Source organism: Rhinoderma darwinii, chromosome 1 (genome assembly GCF_050947455.1).
Source record: "Rhinoderma darwinii isolate aRhiDar2 chromosome 1, aRhiDar2.hap1, whole genome shotgun sequence".
Lineage (NCBI taxonomy): Eukaryota > Metazoa > Chordata > Amphibia > Anura > Rhinodermatidae > Rhinoderma > Rhinoderma darwinii.
In genome coordinates this window covers 655,547,607-655,566,140 of record NC_134687.1, presented here as the reverse complement: position 1 = coordinate 655,566,140, position 18,534 = coordinate 655,547,607, and the positions used below count along the sequence as shown (strand labels likewise).

Sequence of the window (18,534 nt, the reverse complement as noted above, 5' to 3'; positions counted from 1 at the left end):
GTACCTGTGGCAGCTCGGACAGTAGCAAGGCGGGCTGGGACTAGGCAGCAGGCAGACATCAGGCGTGGTGTAGCAGGACAGGCGTGGTATACGGCATAGCACGACTTCAGCTCAGCATGGCACTTGACCAGGATAGAACGGGATACAGGTACGGGAAACACTGGGAACTGGAAAACACTAGGAGACCATTTGCATATACAAACTTAGGGTACGACAACAATGCGCAGGCGTGGGAGGAAGGGGCTGGGCCCTTCTTATAGTCCAGGGTGCTTATGGGACCCGGCCGAGGTGAGCGGAAGTGAGCGCTGGCGTCTCCTGAGGAGGAGACTGGGGCCAGCGCTCACAGATCCATGGCTTGTGGGCGTCAGTCGGTGAGTGAGCCATGGGCTAGACATGTAGATTAAAAAGAATTATACATTTATTGAATAAATCCAAACATCCCAGAACCCAACAAATAAAAGTGCTATTATTCCCTGTGCATTTCAATGTCCATTAAATGTCCATATCTTTAAGCTTCTTATTCCTTCTTCCACTGGTCTAAAATGTCTTTTACTCTGTGACAGTTTTTTCCCCAGAGCTGATGTCCTAAAGTCCTCTTTATTTCCTCTTCTTCCGGCCAATGGTCTTGAAGCAATCCTATGATTAAAAGATCATAGATTATTATTATTATTAATTAGTATTAATATTTTATTATGAAAGAGAGAAGAAAAAAAGAGAGAACATCATTCTTACCTATTATGTAGTCCACTCGCATTCTGTTCTGCAGTTTCCTCCACCGATCATACAGACGTTGTCCATGGATTGTGGACACTGCATTGCATCTTTTAAGTGTTGGTAAATCCTTCTCCACAGTGAGGGGATACTTTTTAGTAAACCTTTCAAATGCTTCCTCCTTAGACCAGACCAGATTACGGGTGGTTTCTGGTCTTGTGCTCTACCCATTTTTAGATTCTCTTCCATCGCAGCTCTGCAAAAGACACAATTATTTTAGTCAAAGAGATAATAGAAAACAGCAAAACAAAGGGTCAATAATATGAACATATTGCTGCCCAGGTACTTACTTTGAGGTGGAAGGCTGCTCTTGCAATTCTTGAATCCTGTCCAGTAACGATGATGCTTTTATCATGTTGTTCATGGTCTTCTCCCGATAAACACACTAAGCCGGGTCGTTTGAATGTGCCTGGTATTTTGCAAATAATTGTGTCTCGATGGTTTTCAAGCAATTTGAGGACACATAGGCTTCTGACATTCTCCTGACCGCCTGGCTGGTCACTGGCTTTAATTCAAATCTATACAATAGAAGAAATAATTATTAAAAAAAAGTTTATTACGTTGGCATGTAGAATGGAAATCTAACCGTCACTAATAAGAACTTACTTTGTATGAAGTCTTGCTAGATTGGTTGAAACATTGTGTAACCTTTCTCTGGAGGTGGAAATAAAGAAGTTGCCGATCTTTTTGTTCGCCTTCACAAGCAGAGGCCTCACTATGTTGTGATATATTTCAAACCACTGAAAAAATTAATAAAAAAATACATAGTTGTTAGATTGATGAACGAAAGATTGATAGATGACAGATGCAGTAGATGACCTTGTACTGTAAGATTCATACCATTTCCTCTTCTTTATTTAGGGGATTCACACTGCACATATAACGTTGTCCTGATATTGCTAGATGTACGTTCACTTATATTGCAAATTGGATATGACTGCCTTTATGAACGATTAAAATTAAATTTTATTATAGATATCAAAAACTAAAAAAACGGCTAAATAGTCATAGAACTATTTTAAGGCAAAAGCAGGGGGACCAGTAGGGGAACGCAGGTGGATACTGTACTTATCCACATATACCTCCACTTGCATATAGGATTTAGGTCCCTTTAAATTATAGTATAAACCTGGTCGTCCCTGCCACTAGAGCTGTGTCCCAACGCGTTTCAGCACCCCCAATTGGTAGGGTGCGTCATCAGGGGTCACAGTATTTGTTTATGAATTTGAAACACAAATAGGCCGGTTAGCACATGTTGCGTGCTCTAACATCCACCCGGCTCGTGCACGACACTAGTCAGCTGGTCGCACGCCGACCTGATATAGTCCTGGCCCCTCCCACTGTCTGGAGGCACGGCGCCCGGTTTACCAATCCCACGCAGGCACGCAAGAATTACGTCACCTGCACGAAATGGGCCTCCGCAAGCACCGTGATGCCGACGATGGGACGAGAGAAAGCATCCCTAGAAACCAGGGATACAAAGGCGGCCATTTAGAAACCTGGCAAGGATTGTTTGGCGATAGATGGCTTTATAAATAGACGGAAGCATTGACTGACTGTGTTATACAGGAGCTGCGGGACTGTTAGATTGAATAATGGAATTAAAAATGACCATAGTTAAATGGCATATGACTCGTAGTGTGGCATAGAGCTGGAGTGTACGATGACTCATATAATAGGGATCAGGTCATGCAAAAGGGAACATAGAATAGAATGATCGACTTGCATGTGGTACACCTCATATCATGGCATTAAAGAAAGGTATGTAATTAGTAGAGATCAGATCAGATCAGGAGCACTATTGTGGAAAACGGGTTATAAAAAACAATAAGGGTATGTTCACACGGCGGGGGTCCGTAACGGCTGAAATTACGGGGATGTTTCAGCCTGAAAACATCCCCGTAATTTCAGCCGTACCGGCATGTGCAGGCGCTTGAACGCCGCGTCAATTACGGCCGTAATTAGCGCTGCTATTCATTGGAGTCAATGAATAACGGCTCCAATTACGGCCAAAGAAGTGACAGGTCACTTCTTTGACGCGGGCGTCTATTTACGCGCCGTCATTTGACAGCGGCGCGTAAATTTACGCCTCGTGTGAACAGACAAACGTCTGCCCATTGCTTTCAATGGGCAGATGTTTGTCAGCGCTATTGAGGCGCTATTTTCAGACGTAATTCGGGGCAAAAACGCCCGAATTACGTCCGTAAATAGGCCGTGTGAACATACCCTTAAAGGACAATTGTTTGTTGAGGCCCGCAGGTTTCACAGTTTGCATACGGAAAATCCATTGGGTCTGTTTTTGTAAAATCCTCTTATTCAGATCACCCCCCCTGGCCAACGATCGTATATGCTCAATCCCCTGAAATAGAATCACATTGGTGTTACCAGCATGGCATTCCCATACATGTCTTGCCACCGGAGTATCCTCATTTCTGCGAATGTCCCCTAAGTGGTCCCTGATCCTCCTCCTGAATTCCCTTGATGTCTTACCAATCAATATATTGCAGCCCACACACACACACAAAATAAGATATACAACTCCTCCTGTTTTACAGTTAATGAATGATCTATTGTCAAAAGTCCTCCCTGTAGTATGACTCTGAAAATTTTTGAGGCATAGAATGGAATCACACGCCTTGCATGAGCCACATCTAAAAGTGCCCTTAATGTCATGTGTTAACCATGATGTAGATGAGGTAGATTGCAGGTGGCTATGTACCAAACGGTCCCTTATCTTTCTACCCCTCCTATATGTCACCAATGGTCTATCACCCATCATACTTCCAATATCCGGATCTGCTTTGAGAATACCCCAATAGGCTTGGAGTACACTCATCACTTCCCAATTGGAGGAATCAAATGTCCCTATGATGCGTATCTGCTCATCAATCGACCGCTTCCTAGGAGTAAGTAGATCACTTCTATTGATGTTTAGAGCATGCTGATACGATGATCTCAAGACTTTATGAGGATAACCTCTACGGCGGAATCTATTTTGTAGGTCTGTTGCAGCTATTTTGAAGTCTGTAATGGTGGAGCAATTCCTACACACCCTCAAGTACTGCCCCTTAGGTATTCCCCTTTTCAAGGGTACAGGGTGCCAGCTCTCCCACTTAAGTAGACTATTGGTCACTGTGTTCTTCCTAAACACACTGGTCTGGATACATCCTTGTTCGGTCTTGAATATACTGATACCAAGGAATGTTATTTTGTTGTCATGAATCTCAGAGGTGAAGAAGAGCCCCATCTCATTGACATTAAGGATGGCTACAAATTCGCTAAACTGTTCCCTGGTTCCCGTCCAGAGAATTAAAACATCGTCAATGAATCTTAGCCACAAGAGTATCATAGATGTCCATCTCTCCATGTCCTCATTAAACACAATCTTCCTCTCCCACCAGCCCAAGTATAAATTGGCATATGAGGAGGCGCAGGGACAACCCATCGCCACCCCCCTGAGCTGCTGATAGTATTTACCATCGAACAAGAAGAAGTTATGTTCAAGGACAAATCTAAGTAAGTCAACTACAAACTCATTGTGTGCCTGAAAGTGTATTCCCCTTTCATTGAGGAAGTCCCCTACACCAAGATTCATGGGGTATAGAGCTGTAGAGGGCCTCCACATCCAGTGAAGCCAAGTGTACCCCGGTATCACATCTGATACCATCAAGTCTTCTCAATACATCCATAGTATCTCTAATGTAGGATGGGAGAGTCGACACAAGGGGTTTAAGAATTTAATCAATATAGAGACCAGCATTTTGGGTCAGATTATCTACCACTGAGACAATGGGGCGACCCTTGAGGGGAGATGTACCTTTATGCACCTTCGGTTAGCTATAAAAGGTGGCATATTATGGATGATCGACAAGGATGAATCGTTGTTCATCAATACTGAGCAGATTCAATGATTTACCTTGATTTATTAGTTCCTTGAGGATGTTGCCAAAGGTCCTCATTGGGTCACTTGGTAAAATACGATAGCAATTTGAATCTCTCAAAATACGATGGCACATTGTTGTATATTACCTCCGATCCATCACCACAATGTTGCCCCCTTTATCAGAGGGCTTTATGACAATGGTCTCATCTTGTTCAAGTGCTTGTAGAGCAACCATCTCATCTGTCGAAGTATTAAACTTAATTGGAATACTAGAATCCATTTTCCTCAATTGATCAACCACTACCTCTAAAAATACGTCAATCGGTGTATTATCATTAACGGGTGCATTTCTTGTTGATGGAAGCCTCAAATTAGTAAATGGTCCATCCCCCATATTTCTTTGACCCTCTTGCAGTAGTTGATCAAGTATTCTAAGATGTGGTAGGTCCTCCTCTACAATCCCTAATTCCATGCATTGTCGCCTGTCAGGAGTTTAAAAAAAAAAAAATTCCATTTAAGCTTGCGCCCAAAGAGATTGAGATCCTTGACCCATGTGAATAGGTCAAATCTATTTGTGGGCACAAATGACAACCCCTTCTTTAAGATGCTGGTCTCTTCTGTAGTCCAGATACGTGATGAGAGATTCATTATCTGCAAGTCACCCTCCTTATGACTAGAGATCATACTTCTCTCCGATCTCGTAGGAGGTACTCTGAGATAAGATGGTTCCTGGCTAAAAAACCCTCTCTGTTGGAGTTCTTTCCTCTACCTCTACCCCGTTGGTTCATAAGGGTAGGGTTCCTCTCCTGATAGTGATTGCCCCTGAGCCTTCTATTAGTGAGTCTAGGGTTATCTGAATCAGATTGTTCTTGTTCGGAGGAAGAGAGTTCCGTATCCTGTTCTTGACCCCCCACATTCTTTGTACTGTAATCAAAGATTTTGCCCTCCTTAAAGTCAGCGGTATCACGGACAAATTGAAAATGCTTCCGTTCTTTAATGTGTCCCGTGAATTTCTCTATGCCCTGCTGGAGTACAACTTCTTTTCTTTCAAAGTCTGGATTACTGGAGAATTTCCTAACTGCTTCAATCCCCTCTTTTAGTTCATTAGAACTGCGGGCCAATAGAACTTTCTCTTCCTCTAATAGAATCCCCATGAACCTTAAAGATGAATCAATAGATTCCTTCTCCCATTTTTTTAGGAGGTAAGGTGACCTTACCCTTGCTGCTGGAATGAGGGTAATACGTAGGCCTCGAGGTACGATCTTATTTTTCAGGTAGGTATCTAGGGTTTGAATCTCCCACCAAGATCTAATATGATCCTTATAGATTTTTGTGAGTTTACTAAAAGAGGCACTAATCCTGAGGTGTTGTATTTGAGACGCCAATTCATTTTTAGAAAATACTTCCTTTGCATCGCTCATCCATTTAGCCACATTAATCTCACCAGTAAGGAAGCCTGCCATCCCCACTGTAATACTGAAAGATCAATAAAGGATTCACACTGCACATATAACGTTGTGCTGATATTGCTAGATGTATGTTCACTTATATTGCAAATTGGATATCACTGCCTTTATGAACGATTAAAATTAGATGTTATTTTAGATATCCAAAACTAAAAACTCCTAAATAGCCATAGAACTATTTTAAGGCAAAAGCAAGGAGACCAGTAGGGGAACGCAGGTGGATACTGTACTTATCCACATACACCTCCACTTGCATATAGGATTTAGGTCCCTTTAAATTATAGTATAAATCTGGTCATCCCTGCCACTAGAGCTGTGTCCCCAGAGCTGTGTCCAAACGCGTTTCAGCACCCCCAATTGGTAGGGTGCGTCATCAGGGGTCACAGTATTTGTTTATGAATTTGAAACACAAATAGGCCGGTTAGCACATGTTGCATGCTCTAACATCCACCCGGCTCGTGCACAACACTAGTCAGCTGGTCGAACGCCGACCTGATATAGTCCTGGCCCCTCCCACTATCTGGAGGCACGGCGTCCGGTTGACAAATCCCACGCAGGTACGCAAGAATGACGTCACCTGCACGAAACGGGCCTCCGCAAGCGCCATGATGCCGACGATGGGAGGAAAAAAAGCGTCCCTAGAAACCAGGGATACAAAGGCGGCCATTTAGAAACCTGGCAAGGATTGTTTGGCGATAGATGGCTTTATAAATAGGCGGAAGCATTAACTGACTGTGTTATACAGGAGCTGCGGGACTGTTAGATTGAATGATGGAATTAAAAATGACCATAGTTAAATGGCATATGATTCGTAGTGTGGCATAGAGCTGAAGTGTACGATGACTCAAATAATAGGGATCAGGTCATGCAAAAGGGAACATAGAATAGAATGATCGACTTGCATGTGGCACACCTTAGGTGGAATATGACTCATATCATGGCATTAAAGAGAGGTATGTAATTAGTAGAGATCAGATCAGACCTGGAGCACTATTGTGGAAAACGGGTTATAAAAAACAATTAAAGGACAATTGTTCGTTGAGGCCCGCAGGTTTCACAGTTTGCATACAGAAAATCCATTGGGCCTCTTTTTGTAAAATCCTCTTATCCAGATCACCCCCCCTGGCCTATGGTCGTATATGCTCAATCCCCTGAAATAGAATCACATTGGTGTTACCAGCATGGCATTCCCATACATGTCTTGCCACTGGAGTATCATTTCTGCGAATGTCCCCTATGTGGTCCCTGATCCTCCTCCTGAATTCCCGATGTCTTACCAATATATTGCAGCACACACACACACACACACACACACGAAAAAAAGATATACAACTCCTCTTGTTTTACAGTTAATGAATGATCTATTGTCAAAAGTCCTCCCTGTAGTATGACTCTGAAGAGTTTTGCGGCATAGTATGGAATCACACTCCTTGCATGAGCCACATCTAAAAGGTTGTGTTTAATGAGGACATGGAGAGATGGACATCTATGATCCTCTTGTGGCTAAGATTCATTGACGATGTTTTAATTCTCTGGACGGGAACCAGGGAACAGTTTAGCGAATTTGTAGCCATCCTTAATGTCAACGAGATGGGGCTCTTCTTCACCTCTGAGATTCATGACAACAAAATAATGTTCCTTGATATCAGTATATTCAAGACCGAACAAGGATGTATCCAGGCCAGTGTGTTTAGGAAGAACACAGCGACCAATAGTCTACTTAAGTGGGAGAGCTGGCATCCTGTACCCTTGAAAAGGAGAATACCTAAGGGGCAGTACTTGAGGGTGTGTAGGAATTGCTCCACCATTACAGACTTCAAAATAGCTGCAACAGACCTACAAAATAGATTCCGCCGTAGAGGTTATCCTCATAAAGTCTTGAGATCATCGTATCAACATGCTCTAAACAGCAATAGCAGTGATCTACTTACTCCTAGGAAGCGGTCGATTGATGAGCAGATACGCATCATAGGGACATTTGATTCCTCCAATAGGGAAGTGATGAGTGTACTCCAAGCCTATTGGGGTATTCTCAAAGCAGATCCGTATATTGGAAGTATGATGGGTGATAGACCATTGGTGACATATAGGAGGGGTAGAAACATAAGGGCCCGTTTGGTACATAGCCACCTGCAATCTACCTCATCTACATCATGGTTAACACATGACATTAAGGGCACTTTTAGATGTGGCTCATGCAAGGCGTGTGATTCCATACTGTGCCGCAAAACCTTTCAGAGTCATACTACAGGGAGGACTTTTGACAATAGATCATTCATTAACTGTAAAACAAGAGGAGTTGTATATCTTATTTTGTGTGTGTGTGGGCTGCAATATATTGGTAAGACATCAAGGGAATTCAGGAGGAGGATCAGGGACCACCTAGGGGACATTCGCAGAAATGAGGATACTCCGGTGGCAAGACATGTATGGGAATGCCATGCTGGTAACACCAATGCGATTCTATTTCAGGGGATTGAGCATATACGACCGTCGGCCAGGGGGGGGGGGGGGGGTGAACTGAATAAGAGGATTTTACAAAAAAAGGCCCAATGGATTTTCCGTATGCAAACTGTGAAACCTGCGGGCCTCAACGAACAATTGTTCTTTAATTGTTTTTTATAACCCGTTTTCCACATTAGTGCTCCTGGTCTGATCTGATCTCTACTAATTACATACCTCTCTTTAATGCCATGATATGAGTCATATGCCACCTAAGGTGTACCACATGCAAGTCGATCATTCTATTCTATGTTCCCTTTTGCATGACCTGATCCCTATTATATGAGTCATCGTACACTCCAGCTCTATGCCACACTACGAGTCATATGCCATTTAACTATGGTCATTTTTAATTCCATCATTCAATCTAACAGTCCCGCAGCTCCTGTATAACACAGTCAGTTAATGCTTCCGCCTATTTATAAAGCCATCTTCCGCCAAACATTCCTTGCCAGGTTTCTAAATGGCCGCCTTTGTATCCCTGGATTCTAGGGACGCTTTCTCTTCTCTCATCGTCGACATCACGGCGCTTGCGGAGGCCCGTTTCGTGCAGGTGACGTCAATCTTGTGTACCTTGGTGGGATTGGTCAACCGGGCGCCGTGCCTCCAGATAGTGGGAGGGGCCAGGACTATATCAGATCGGCGTTCACTCGGCTCGTGTTCGATCAGCTGACTAGTGTCGTGCACGAGCCGGGTGAATGTTAGAGCAGGCAACATGTGCTAACCGGCCTATTTGTGTTTCAAATTCATAAACAAATACTGTGACCCATGATGACGCACCCTACCAATTGGGAGTGCTGAAACGCGTTGGGACACAGCTCTAGTGGCAGGGATGATCAAGTTTATATTATAATTTAAAGGGACATAAATCCTATATGCAAGTGGAAGTGTATGTGGATAAGTACAGTATCCACCTGCGTTCCCCTACTGGTCCCCCTGCTTTTGCCTTAAAATAGTTCTATGGCTATTTAGCCGTTTTTTAGTTATTGATATCTATAATAAAATTTAATTGTAATCGTTCATAAAGGCAGTGATATCCTCTTCTTTATTTAGAACCAATACTGCTATTTGTTTTGTTGAAGTCTTGTGTTCCTGGATCGATATTACCACGTTGCTGTAGTTTTTTTGTGTTCTTTCTTTCCATTCATTGACCTACAAGATAAATATATTGTGAAAACCAGCACTACACAAATGTTCAAAGACAGCAATAAAAAACAAAGGTTACTTACTGTCATATTTTGGACCACCCTAGGTCGTTGCATTTTTTTTTAAGATAATGAGGGACTCCAAATAATTGACAACTGTTAATTTTTCGCTATCAAGGAGTTCATCGCCATTTTCAGCCATCTTCAACACCCTTTGCAAAGTGGGTCCAGCAACTTTCAACACCGTTCTCAAGTCGTCAGGCTTTGAAACGGTCTCCGATAAGCGCTTATGGCTGTTGAAAGAAAAGAAATGAAATTTAAGAAATGAAAAGGCAGAAGAAAAAATTAATACATATTAAATTATGTTCTTGTCAATCTATTCTAAGACCTCGTAAAACTATTCTTAGACTTACTTCTTTGCAACATTCTCCTTGGAACTTCCTTTGCTCAGACTCTTTTGAAAAACTGCAAGCTTGCCGAGGTAGATTTTGGCTGCATTGTAGGTCTTCTTGTCTTTGTCACCTAGACATCTGGCATTCATCAGGTAAAAGACTAAACGCTTCAAATTCTTCAGATGATTGAAGACGGTCTGATGAGTGTTTCCGATTGCCAGCAACTTGGCAAAGTACTCGTTTGTCTTCTCAATGTCGTAGACAAATTTCACAGATGGCTTCTTGCTGTCCATGAAATACAGGAAGCGAGCAACGTTCTCTACCTATAATGATGAAATGGGATAAATTAAAAGGAACAGAATCTTACATAGATGTATGTTATTTACATGATGATTTGGTGCTTATCTCCTGCTTGTTTCTGACAACGCTTAAGGTTGTTGCAAGATAGTTATCAAAACCAACGATCAACTCTGAGTTCAGAGAATGCCTCTTGTACAATCCAGCTTCTGACATTTTCTTCCTCAGTGGGTTGTTCCAGGATATCTTGGGATCGTCAGTCAGTGCTTCTTGGTCCATCGCATCATCCTCTTCTTTTAACTCATTTTCTTGCCGTTCATACTTCTCTTCCACAGTGCTTTCATCATTTTCCTTGTCAGAGTCGCTTATCATGATGACTTCTTCTTCTTCCTCCTTTATGACATCCTCTGACTGTTGACAGCTATTAAACAAAACATTATATATTAATATCACATGCAAGGAAAATGTTTCCACAACATGTATAAAGCTTGGAGACAAAACATTTCTCACCTTTTTAGTTTTTTTCTTCGACCGCTGGCTGACATTCTTTCGTTTCCGGGGCTTTTGCCATCTCAACTTCAGAATTATCATTTCTGACTGGATTACACCTTAAAAGTGTAAATACAAAATGAATGATATTAGAAACATACATACAAAAATATAAAACAAATACAAATTTTTATAAAAGACCAATACTATAGTTGTTGTAATAGTGCATACCTTGGCACAGGAGGAGTGTTGATGATTGTGAACCCACGACCACTGAGGAACCCAAGGAGGTTTTCCATTCATTATATTATTACCCAATGGAGCTCCCTTCTCCTCTCTGCCTCTGTGCCCGGAATGCAAATGCCACTGTATTGTTTCAGCCCAACCCCTGGCCCAGCTATGTGTGAGATTTTCTAATGCACATACCACAGTATTGTTTTAGCCCAATCCTATGCCCAGCCAGTTGTGATTTTTTTTCAATACACATGCCTCTGTTTTTTTTTCAGCCTAATTTCTGGCTGCAGCCAGCTGTAATGTTTTTACATAGATTCTCCAATCTGTTGTTACAGACAAATATCAGATTTCACTCAGCTACCATTAACCTTAAGCAGCCCACAGACCATTATCGGCCTCCAGGGCTCCCCCACACTACTAACAAGTATCTAACTGCAGCCATAAGGCCTTCAGGGCTCCCACACTTCTCTAAGAAGCACCCCACAGCCTAACCATAACAGGCAAGGAAAACAAAATTATGCAGAAAAAATAGAAGAGAAAGTTACTTACAGTCATATGTCTGACTACCCCTGGCCGTTGCAGATGCTTTAAAACAAGCAGGGCCTCAAGATAAAAAATAATTTTGAGTTGGGGGTGTGGCTTCATGCGTCTGTCTTTTGCAGGTTTGAGGCATTTCAGGAAGGTTGGCTTTGCCACAACTAAAAGCCTCTGACATTTCTGGGGTGTCTTCATATAAGTTGTCAATGACAACTCCTGTGGCATGTCGCCCCCATTGCCACTCCTCTTTTATGTAAGGAGTATTGATCCTTGAAAAGGAATAGATTATGATGTAACACAAATTTGAATAGGAGAATCAGACGTTCAATCAGATCAGGTTCCGGGTTAGTTCTGTTCATATAGAAGTGAGTTGCTTCAATTCCATTCTTATGTTACATTATGCTGTAAAGTGACTCTACATCACATGTCACAAAATAATCATCTGGTCCCATGAACACTCCCTCCAATCTATTGAGGACTTCCGTAAAGTCCTGAATATATGATGGAAGTTCAGCCACCAAAGGTTTTAAATAAAAATCTGTAGGTCTTCCTGGGGGGATCTGCTATGTTTTTGTGGATTTTGGGGAGCAAATAGAGGGTAGATATTACTGGTTTGTCTTCAATAAGCCACATTTTGTAGTTCATCAGGGGACAACTATCACGTTTCTGATAGTATGATTTGTCATTAAGTTGCCGAAATACATACCACCATGTTCCCACCCTTGTCGGCTGGTTTGATTACCACCGTTTTTAGATTTTTTAATTCCTGCAAGGCTTCTCTTTATACCTTGTGCAGATTGTCATGGGTGCGATGTGGGGAGACAACTTCCTCAACTCACTTGTAACAAGTTTAACCCCTTAAGGACGCTGCCTTGTTTTGGCCTTAAGGCTCAGAGCCCATTTTTCAAATCTGACGTATTTCACTGTATGTGGTAATAACGTCGAAATGCTTAAACCTATCCAAGTGATTCTGAGATTGTTTTCTCAAGACACATTGGGCTTTATGTTAGTGGTAAAATTTGGACGATATATTCAGTGTTTATTGGTGAAAAATTGCAAGATTTAGAGAAAATTTATAAAAAAATAGCATTTTTCAGAAATTTGCAAATTTAATTTTTCTTGCTGAATTTCAATTGTATTCAATTTTTTTCTGTAACACAGAAGGTTTTACCAGAGAAACACTACTAAATATGTATTGTCCAGATTCTGCAGTTTTTAGAAATGTCCCACATGTGGCTCTACTGCACTCGTGGACCAAAACACAAGCCCTAGAAGCAAAGAAGCACCTAGTGCATTTTGAGGCCTCTTTTTTATTAGAATATATTTTAGGCAGCATGCCAGGTTTGAAGAGGTGTTGAGGTGCCAAAACAGTAGGAATCCCACAAAAGTGACCCCATTCCGGAAACTACACCAGTCAAGGAATTAATTAATTTTGACCACACAGGTTTTACACAGCACGCATTTGAATTGGGCTGTGAAATTAAAAAAATGAAATTTTTTCCAATAAGATGTCATTTTTGATAAAAATGTCTTCTTTTCACAGGGAACAAAATACCCCATTTTGTTGCCCAATTTCTCCTGAGTGCAGCAATACCCCATTTGTGGCGATAAACTGCCGTTTGAGCTCATGGGAGGCCTCAGAAGGGAAGGAGCGCTGTGTGTTCTTTGGAGTGCAGATTTTGCTGGATTGGTTTTCGGGTGCCATGCCAGAGGTATCAAAGAAATAGAAACCCACCAGAAGTGACCCCATTTTGGAAACTACACCCCTCAAGGAATTAATTTATTGGTGTTGTGACCATTTTGACCCCATAGTTTTTTCACATAACTTATTTGAATTGGGCTGGGAATTCAAACAAAATCACTCCCAGTAAGGGGGGGCATTCTGGGGGCTGAATACTGGTGTCCTTCCCTTCATATATCCTAAATTTGTAGGTATGCCCTGATGCACTCTCGCACAGCTTATACATCTTCACACCATACCTTGCCCTCTTACTCGGCAGGTAATGGCGTAATTAAAGCCTCCCTTTAAAATGTACCAAGGACTCATCAATAGAAATACACGTCTCGGGGGTGTATGCTTGGGAAAACCAGGCACTGAAACGGTCTAATAGGGGTCTCCGTTTATACAAACGGTCAAAACTGGGGTCGTCTTGGAGTAGGCAATGCTCATTAGGAGAAGCGAAGTATTGCCTCATTTTTTTTTTTTTTTAGGTTCCAGTTCAGAAGTTGCTTTGAGGGACCTATATATTAGACACCCCTATGAAACACCCCATTTTAGAAACTAGACCCCTCAAAGTATTCACAACAGCATTTAGAAAGTTTATGAACTCTTTAGGTGTTTCACAGGAATTTAGAGCAAAGTAGAGGTGAAATTTACATATTTATTTTTGTCAGAAAATCCTTTTTATACCATTTTTTTTTCTATAACACAAAAGGTTTTACCAGAGAAACGCAACTTAATACTTATTACCCAGATTCTGCAGTTTTGAGAAATATCCCACATGTGGCCCTAGTGCAGTAATGGACTGAAGCACCGGCCTCAGAAGCAAAGGAGCACCTAGTGGATTTTGAGTCCTCTTTTTTATTAGGCACCATGTCCGGTTTGAAGAGGTCTTGTGGTGCCAAAACAGTGGAAACCCCCCAAAAGTGACCCCATTTTGGAAACTAGACCCCTTGAGGAATTCATTGTATTTTTCATGGGGTGCATGCGGCTTTTTGATCAGTTTTTATTCTATTTTTAGGTGGCGTGGTGACTAAAAAAACAGCAATTCTACTATTGTTTTTTATTCTATTTTTTTTTACAGCGTTCACCGTGCGCTATAAATGACATTCACTTTATTCTGCGGGGCGATACGATTACGGCGATACCAGATGTTTATAGTTTTTTTTTATGTCTTATGTCTTATGGCGTTTGCACAATAAAATACGTTTTGTAAAAATCATTTACTTTTTGTGTTCCCTTATTCTAAGAGCCATAACTTTTTTATTTTTCCATCAATAAAGCTGTGGGAGGACTTATTTTTTGCATAACGAACTGTATTTACGATCAGGACCATTTTTAGGTACATGCGACTTTTTTGATCTCTTTTTATTCCATTTTTTGGGAGGTGAAGTGACCAAACAATTGTGATTGTGGTACGGTTTATTATTATTTTCTTTTACGGCGTTCACCACGCGGGATAAATAACAAAATAATTTTGTAGTTCAGGCCGTTACGGACACGGCGATACCAATTATATATAGTTTATTTGTTTATTTATCTATTTTTATTAATAATAAAGGACTTATAAGGGAAAAAGGGTGATTTTTACTTTTATTACTTTTAAAACTTTTATTTTCTTATTTTTACACATCTTTTTTTTAAATTTATTACTTTGTCCCACTAAGGGACTTGAGGGCAGGAGGCCCTGATCGCTATTCTAATAGCGTAGTGCAGTGTATTAGAATGTCAGCTACTCACTGACAGCAAGCATAGTGGGTCCAGACTTTGTTAGGACCCACTAGGCTTCTGTCGATGGCATAGCCGGACACCATTGTTTGGTGTCCGGTTGCCATAGTTACAATCGCCGGCCGCTATCGTGTAGCAGGCCGGCGATTGTAGCTTAACCCCTAAAAAGCCGCGATCCCTATTTAACGCGGCTTTTAGGGGTTAATCAGCGGGGACACAGCGATCGGTCCCCGGTGTAGGAGCTGCGGCAGCTGCTGTACGAGACAGCAGCTGTCACAGCTCCTGTATGTGTCGGGAGGACGGCAGAAATGGCCGTTACTCCCGTGACGTACTATTAGGTCATGGAGCACGAACGATACAGCTACCATGACCTAATAGTACGTCCAGGAGCGGGAAGGGGTTAAAGAAGGCCTTCACGTCAGCCTCAATTCTTTATCATCCTGATGTGTCCCTACAGTTTTCGTTGGAGGTGGACGTCTCCTCTGTTGGTGCTGGCGCACTTCTGTTCCAGAGAGGTTCCAAAGGCAAGAGAGCGGTATGTGGCTACTTCTATAAGCTGTTTTCTCCCGCAGAGCGCAACTACTCAATTGGGGATCGGGAGTTACTGGCCATCAAGCTGGCTCTGCAGGAGTGGAGACACCTACTAGAAGGCGCAGCTCATCCAATCCTGGTCTTCATGGACCACAAGAAACTCACCTATTTTCAGACGGCTCAACGGCTGAATCCTCGTCAAGCTAGGTGGTCGCTGTTCTTCGCTCAGTTCCAGTTTGAGCTCCACTACCGACCTGCCGACAAGAATGTGAGGGCCGATGCCTTGTGTAGGTCGTTTGAAACAGAGGACACTGTGGAGTACCCACAGAATATCATTGACCCTTCCTGCATCATCTCTGTCAACCCTCTGCAAGTTAGAGACATTCCTCTGGGAAGGACCTTTGTACGTCTGGCAGACAGAGGAAGAATCCTTCGCTGGGGACACAGTTCCAAGCTGGCAGGTCACACGGGTGCCCGTAAGACCCGAGACCTAATTGCCCGTCAGTTCTGGTGACCCATGCTGCCCAAAGACGTCACAGACTTTGTCTCCTCCTGTACGGTGTGCGCAGCAACTAAAGTTGCCCACTCCAGACCAGCTGGTCTGCTCCAACCACTGCCTGTGCCCGATGCCCCCTGGTGACATATTGCAATGGACTTTATCACAGATCTGCCTCTCTCTGCTGGATGCAGTGTGGTCTGGGTGGTGGTGGATTGATTTTCCCAGATGGCTCATTTTGTTCCACTGACTGGTCTGCCTTCTACTTCCCGACTGGCCGGCCTCTACGTCCAACACATCTTCTGTCTGCACGGCTTGCCTCTGCATAAAGATCTGGAGAGCACTCTGCGGTCTCCTCGGTGTAAAGTTGGCTCCTCCTCGGCCTACCATCCCCAGTCCAATGGTCAAGTCGAGAGGGTTAATCAGATTATGAAGAACTATCTGTGGTACTTTACCTCCAGGCAACATGATGACTGGGAGCAGCTGCTTGATAGAAAAGTTTTAAATTTATGATTACATTATCTAATGAAGACTAAAACTGTGTATCTGTCAAACCTTGACTAACAAAATGTCTAGTATGTTTTATTGTTAAGATAACTGATATTATATATGAGGAGGGGGTAGCGGAATTCCTAAAAAGGGAGATTAGAATTTCCGGGCAAAGGTTTAACTTTTAATTAGTTGTCAATTGTGATATATGAAGTAAAATGTAAAAAAGAACTAGTCCAGACATGTTATTCTTAGAATATGTATAAAAACTCTGTTATTCAGGATGGAGGCAGACATTTTGCCATAATGTCTCCTTATCGATAAGAATAAAGACGTGAATAATCTCTATTCAGGTGACTTCTTGACTCTTCCTTGATAATATAAAATTCCTCTAACATTTGGTCCTTCGAAGCCGGGAATCCAACATCTCCTGACCCCTCGTCTTCCAGAGGACTGCTTACCGTGAACGGGGTGAGTTATTCTATGAGCTCACTAAAAGAAAGACCTCCAGCTAATTGCTGTCAAATAGAGGCCAGTCTTATGGGACTTATGGGGGCTGGAGTGAAGGATTCTAAAAGAACGTATAGAGAGGAATTGAGGATTCGAGTTTTCATCTGAATAAAAGGTAATATAATTTTGTTTTTATTATTTTTCATATTTAGATGTTATAAGGTTATGTGATAAAAAAACCAGAAAAGGAAACAAAAAAAACCTAAGTGGTCCTTAGGTACGAAGACTGGGTCTTAGTTATATTAAGCACAGGTCTTAATATAAAAACCTGGGAATAACGGTTCACGAGGTTAGTAGTCCATAGCCTGTGTGAGAAGGCTACAGGTAATAAATAACTCCGTGCAGCACGTAAAAGATAAAGTACTTGGAGATTTGGAGGATCTCCTATAGATTAAGGATTATAGAGTATTACGATTATTTGTTGTGTAAAGTTCAATATTGTGGTTAACAGTATTGAATGATTGAGATATGAGGGGAACAGCTGTTTGTCTTTGTAAGTGTCTGAATTGTGCCGTGTAAGGTAATGATGTATATATGTTTATGCTTCTGTGAATGTATGATATGAAACATATATGAGACTCCTTGACTGTGGAGAATGAATGTATGAGGGTTAAATAAATAAAACCCTGTGTGTATAAGGGAGTCCAATTAGGTGTGGTCCTAGGTAAAATTCTTACCAGGACAAATTCATAGAAAAGATACTGTCGAAATACCCAGGAACATTAAGTATATGACTGATCAGCATAATACTTGTAAATATTGCTGTGAGTGTGATAGAAAACATTAAGAAATTAAACTTTTTTTTTACTAACGTATTAACATGGAGAATGATGACATGTCTTGTGGGAGAACAGAAGTTACTGATTCTATTGTGTGAGTTACCAGACAGGGAGTCACAGGAATTCCATCTGTTCTACTAACCATTGTATATATAATAAATTAACCTTTACCGCATTATATTATATAGACATGTGCCAGTGGTATTGTACACTCAGTCTCTCCATCTCCTGGTGTGCATACGTCGCATACGTCATATTGGCTATATAAACTGCTGTAATTAATGATTTGATGTTCAATCTTCATAGGAAAATTTGGGTTTATATTATAGATTGCAGAATATGTGTAATATTGTAAAATATGTAATATTGTTATATTAATTGTATGTTTGCTGTTTGAATGGATGGAAGTATATGGTATAGTCTCTCTGTGTTTTACAGACTTACCCACCAGAACGTGGATCTAAGTTGAGACATTTTATTATAAACTCAGTATAAACTCCCGTCCGCGAATCTGGACAGCACTCTTGCACGTCCACGTTGTGACTATTGTTGTGCTCGTAGTCAG

General features: G+C 41.8%; 2 long non-coding RNA genes across 2 annotated transcripts in view; both read right to left on the bottom strand.

The window, feature by feature from the left end:
• Positions 1 to 421: 421 nt before the first annotated feature.
• On the bottom strand, positions 422 to 1,103 carry LOC142664270 (uncharacterized). Its single transcript, XR_012851249.1, has 3 exons — positions 1,062 to 1,103; positions 733 to 967; positions 422 to 636 (listed from the first exon to the last, which is right to left on the bottom strand). It is a non-coding gene; the product is annotated as an uncharacterized LOC142664270 (long non-coding RNA).
• Positions 1,104 to 1,116: 13 nt separating this feature from the next.
• The window catches only part of LOC142664283 (uncharacterized), an 80,545-nt gene continuing 63,127 nt past the window's right edge, over positions 1,117 to 18,534 (bottom strand). The window contains exons 2-3 of the long non-coding RNA XR_012851255.1: positions 1,378 to 1,511; positions 1,117 to 1,289 (exon numbers count right to left, since the gene is read on the bottom strand). This is a non-coding gene — a long non-coding RNA (uncharacterized LOC142664283). The remainder of the gene's footprint in view (positions 1,290 to 1,377; positions 1,512 to 18,534) is intronic.